Genomic DNA, 4966 nt, shown 5'->3' with positions numbered 1-4966 from the left:
TAAGTCAGTCAGACAGTGAGACAGACATTGAGACAAACAGTCAGACAGACAGACAGACAGACAGTCAGTGAGACAAACAGTAAGTCAGTCAGACAGACAGACAGACAGACAGTCAGTGAGACAAACAGTAAGTCAGTCAGACAGTGAGACAGACATTGAGACAAACAGTCAGACAGACAGACAGACAGTCAGTGAGACAAACAGTAAGTCAGACAGACAGACAGACAGACAGTCAGTGAGACAAACAGTAAGTCAGTCAGACAGACAGTGAGACAGACATTGAGATAAACAGTCGGTCGGTCAGTCAGACAGACAGACGGACAGACAGTCAGTGAGACAAACAGTAAGTCAGACAGACAGCGAGACAAACAGTCAGACAGACAGTGAGACAAACAGTCAGTCAGACAGACAGACAAACAGTCAGTGAGACAAACAGTAAGTCAGACAGTCAGACAAACAGTCAGTGAGACAAACAGTAAGTCAGACAGACAGTGAGACAGACAGTCAGTGAGACAAACAGTAAGTCAGACAGACAGCGAGACAAACAGTCAGACAGACAGTGAGACAAACAGTCAGTCAGACAGACAGACAAACAGTCAGTGAGACAAACAGTAAGTCAGACAGTCAGACAAACAGTCAGTGAGACAAACAGTAAGTCAGACAGACAGTGAGACAGACAGACAGACAGACAGACAGACAGACAGACAGACAGACAGACAAACAGTCAGTCAGTCAGTCAGACAAACAGTCAGTGAAACAAACAGTAAGTCAGACAGACAGTCAGTCAGACAGACAGACAGACAGACAGTCATTGAGACAAACAGTCAGTCAGACAGACAGTCAGTCAGTGAGACAAACAGTAAGTCAGACAGACAGTCAGTCAGTCAGACAGACAGTCAGTGAGACAAACAGTAAGTCAGACAGACAGACAGTCAGTCAGACAGACAGACAGACAGTCAGTCAGTCAGTCAGTCAGTGAGACAAACAGTCAGTCAGTCAGACAGACAGTCAGTCAGACAGACAGACAGTCAGTGAGACAAACAGTCAGTCAGACAGACAGACAAACAGTCAGTGAGACAAACAGTAAGTCAGACAAACAGTCAGTCAGACAGACAGACAAACAGTCAGTGAGACAAACAGACAGACAAACAGTAAGTCAGACAGACAGACAAACAGTCAGTGAGACAAACAGTAAGTCAGACAGTCAGTCAGACAGACAGACAGACAGACAGTCAGTCAGTCAGACAGACAGACAGACAAACAGTCAGTGAGACAAACAGTAAGTCAGACAGACAGTAAGTCAGACAGACAGACAGTCAGAGAGACAGTGAGACAAACAGTCAGTGAGACAGACAGTGAGACAAACAGTCAGTCAGACAGACAGTGACACAAACAGTCAGTCAGACAGACAGTGAGACAGACAGTGAGACAAACAGTAAGTCAGACAGACAGTGAGACAAACAGTCAGTCAGACAGACAGTGAGACAGACAGTGAGACAAACAGTAAGTCAGACAGACAGTGAGACAAATAGTAAGTCAGACAGACAGTGAGACAAACAGTCAGTCAGACAGACAGTGAGACAAACAGTCGGTCAGACAGACAGTGAGACAGACAGTGAGACAAACAGTCAGTCAGACAGACAGTAAGACAGACAGTGAGACAAACAGTCAATCAGACAGACAGTGAGACAAACAGTCAGTCAGACAGACAGTGAGACAAACAGTCAGTCAGACAGACAGTGAGACAAACAGTAAGTCAGACAGACAGTCAGACAAACAAACAGACAGTGATACAAACAGTTAGTGAGACAAACAGTAAGTCAGACAGACAGTCAGACAAACAAACAGTCAGTGAGACAAACAGGCAGTGAGACAAACAGTAAGTCAGACAGACAGTGAGACAGACAGACAGACAGTCAGTGAGACAAACAGTCAGTCAGACAGACAGACAGACAAACTGAGAGACAAACAGTCAGTGAGACAAACAGTAAGTCAGACAGACAGTCAGTCAGACAGACAGACAGACAGAGAGTCAGTGAGACAAACAGTCAGTAAGACAGACAGACAAACTGAGAGACAAACAGTCAGTCAGTCAGTCAGACAGACAGACAGACAGACAAACAGTCAGTGAGACAAACAGTAAGTCAGACAGACAGTGAGACAAACAGTAAGTCAGACAGACAGTGAGACAAACAGTAAGTCAGACAGACAGACAGACAGACAGACAGACAGACAGACAGACAAACAGTCAGTGAGACAAACAGACAGACAAACAGTAAGTCAGACAGACAGACAGACAGACAGACAGACAAACAGTCAGTGAGACAAACAGTAAGTCAGACAGACAGTGAGACAAACAGTAAGTCAGACAGACAGACAGACAGACAGACAGACAGACAGAGAGACAAACATTAAGTCAGACAGTTAGTGAGACAGACAGACAGACAAACAGAGAGACAGACAAACAAACAAGTAAGCAAAAAAAAAGCACGGAGAGACAGACAGAAAAGCGTGTAATGTGTGTGTCTATGATGATGTAATTAGACAATGTCAATAAAACACTATAATCTAAATCAGAGAATAATCCAGAATTCTGACTCACTGGACACGGATGTTTGAAAACCAGAGTGACTTCAGTCCCGCTGCAAACTCATATTCCGCCTTTAATGACCGTAGAAAAGTCCCGGATCCCGCCTGGAGACGGTAATCTCTAATATAACGGGCTTTACCGGCGAGAGTCCCGGAGAACCACACGCTGAGAACCGGCGGAGCGTTCCTTCAGTTCGGGGCGAATTCCGTTCAAATGACTGAACGCGCGCAGCAGTTGAACAAACTCTCTCTCTCTCTCTCTCTCTCTCTCTCTCTCTCTCTCTCTCTCTCTCTCTCTCTCTCTCTCTCTCTCTCTCTCTCTCTCTCTCTCTCTCTCTCTCTCTCTCTCTCTCTCTCTCTCTCTCTCTCTCTCTCACACACACACACACACACACACACACACACACACACACACACACACACACTTACTGACGCGTCTCCGCCAGGACTCGGGCTTGTTTTCGCTCTGGATGTGGATGTTTTTCTCCGGACGGTTGTAAACTATAGTCCCGTGTGTTTCTCCACTGCGATCCGCTGAAACGGAGAAAAACTCTGCAAGAAACTTCTTCCGTAGGCGGCGCGTCACATGAGCGCGTGTGTGAAACCCGCAAGACGCGACTGATTTGACGCGACGCGCCACTCTGGGCGTCAAATACCGCCGCGGTTGCTGTGCGACACGGTCAAATTCCTCAGGGGGCGCGCGACACACAAACACCCCGCGTTCAATCTAGTTTGACACGTTTAATCACTTAAACATACAACATGGATTGTCTTTATTAAAACAATATTTTCAAATCCTCAAAGCCTCACACTCGATGTGATTGGTCCATCCTGAGCAGCGCTGAGAAATATCATATTTATTTATTTACTTACTGAAAATCTTGTTTTAAGCTTATTTCAGTCCTTCATGAAAGCGGGATTTATTTTACAAGCGCTGTAGAAGTGACTGATGTTTATGGACCGTGTAGTTTTATCTGTTATTTTGTAGTTCTCTAGTGTTTATAACAGCGGCACGTGCTCGCTTTGGCCAGGAGGCGGCGCTAGAGGATCATAATAGAAAAAAATAGAAAATTCTATTCTATTCTTTCAAAATAGAAAATTGTGATGCTTCTGTCACTTCCTTCTGTATGATTCGTTTCACATAAAGACTAAGTGCTTTTATGAGGTCATTTTGTGTCCTGTTGGACAGGAGAGACACCTGGCACCTTTGGTTTGATGCTTGTTTTTCTTGAGATGCTTGAGTACGCTGTCATATTGGCCAAGCAAATCCACCAGGTTCAGAAAATGTCCTCTATTTGAACTTGACAAGTCTTCTTCATTTCCCCTAAAGGCCAAAGCTTGTTTTGCCAGATATAATGTGATGTCTATTAAACGGAACATAATCTCTCTGTTTTTCTGCCTCTCTCTTTCTTTGGCTGCTTCCATCTGAGAATCAGCTACTGCAAAAGCCCTCTGAGGTGCATCTTTTGTAAAGGCTTTCCACCTAATCATGCTTAGCATATGCAATTCACTGCTACGGTGCTCCTTGATCTTCACTTTGGCCTGCCTCCACAAGTTTATCCCTACAGACTTCCATCCTGTCCTGCTCTGAAATCTTTCCTCATTCATAAAATCCCTGCAGCTAAAGCAATGCATAGCATCATTCAGTGGAGAATATTCCAGCCAGGGGTCATCATTATACCATTGGGCTTGAAAAGAGCGCCCATCTGGATTTTTAGGGAACTTTACCATAGGACGGCAAGGCCCGACTGAACTGGGAAATGTGATGAAGGTCTGATCATATTTAAGATTGCTGCTTTGTACATGAGCTGGGGGATTAGCCAACCTCAGCAAAAAATCAAAATCTGTTGACTCTGCCCCACTCAGTATCTTCCCTTGCTGATGCTCTCGTCTCCATCATCTCATCCTCTTGCTCATCTATCATTTCCCTATTTTGCCTGTCTGTCCTGATCTCATCTGGGATTGGCTCTGGTTCTGGCTCTCTGAATGCAGCTGATGCACTGGGCTCATCATCTGTCCAATTACATATTATTGTTATTGCCATTATCATTATTATTTTAATGCCCACTAGTGGTATTTATGTTCTGCTCTGGCAAGATCTTTGAAATGACCTCTAAAATAGCCTATGTTTTTTTTAGATTACAATTATTTAGCATGCAGCTCTTTAACCCTGTACTTTCTAGCATGGTCCTCTCATCTCATATTTGGTGATCATCACTTAGGCCTACCTGATCTATGTGCCTCCTCCTGGTTCATATTTTCCTCACATAGACTGGAGGCTTGTGACTGCTCCTCCTCATCTTAAATGGAATGTAATTATGAAACATCTTCTATTGCTGCTCATGCAGGCTCAGCTCAGGTGCCGGTCGCGTGCAGC

The 4966-nt window shown here is 44.6% G+C and overlaps 1 long non-coding RNA gene across 3 annotated transcripts in view; it reads right to left on the bottom strand.

Moving 5' to 3' along the window:
- LOC307130462 overlaps positions 1-3134 on the bottom strand; it is a 29177-nt gene extending 26043 nt beyond the window's left edge. For 2 of the 3 annotated variants that reach the window (XR_013817036.1, XR_013817037.1), the window contains exon 1: positions 2603-2844. This is a non-coding gene — a long non-coding RNA (uncharacterized lncRNA). Of the gene's footprint in view, positions 1-2602; positions 2845-3018 lie in introns of those variants that run through there. The other variant, XR_013817035.1, reaches the window with a different exon arrangement.
- Positions 3135-4966: the final 1832 nt, after the last annotated feature.

The sequence above is a fragment of the Gobio gobio genome, assembly GCF_949357685.1.
Source record: "Gobio gobio genome assembly, chromosome: 8".
NCBI lineage: Eukaryota > Metazoa > Chordata > Actinopteri > Cypriniformes > Gobionidae > Gobio > Gobio gobio.
The sequence above is the reverse complement of the archived record's forward strand: the minus strand, read 5'-3'. Positions and strand labels throughout refer to the sequence as shown.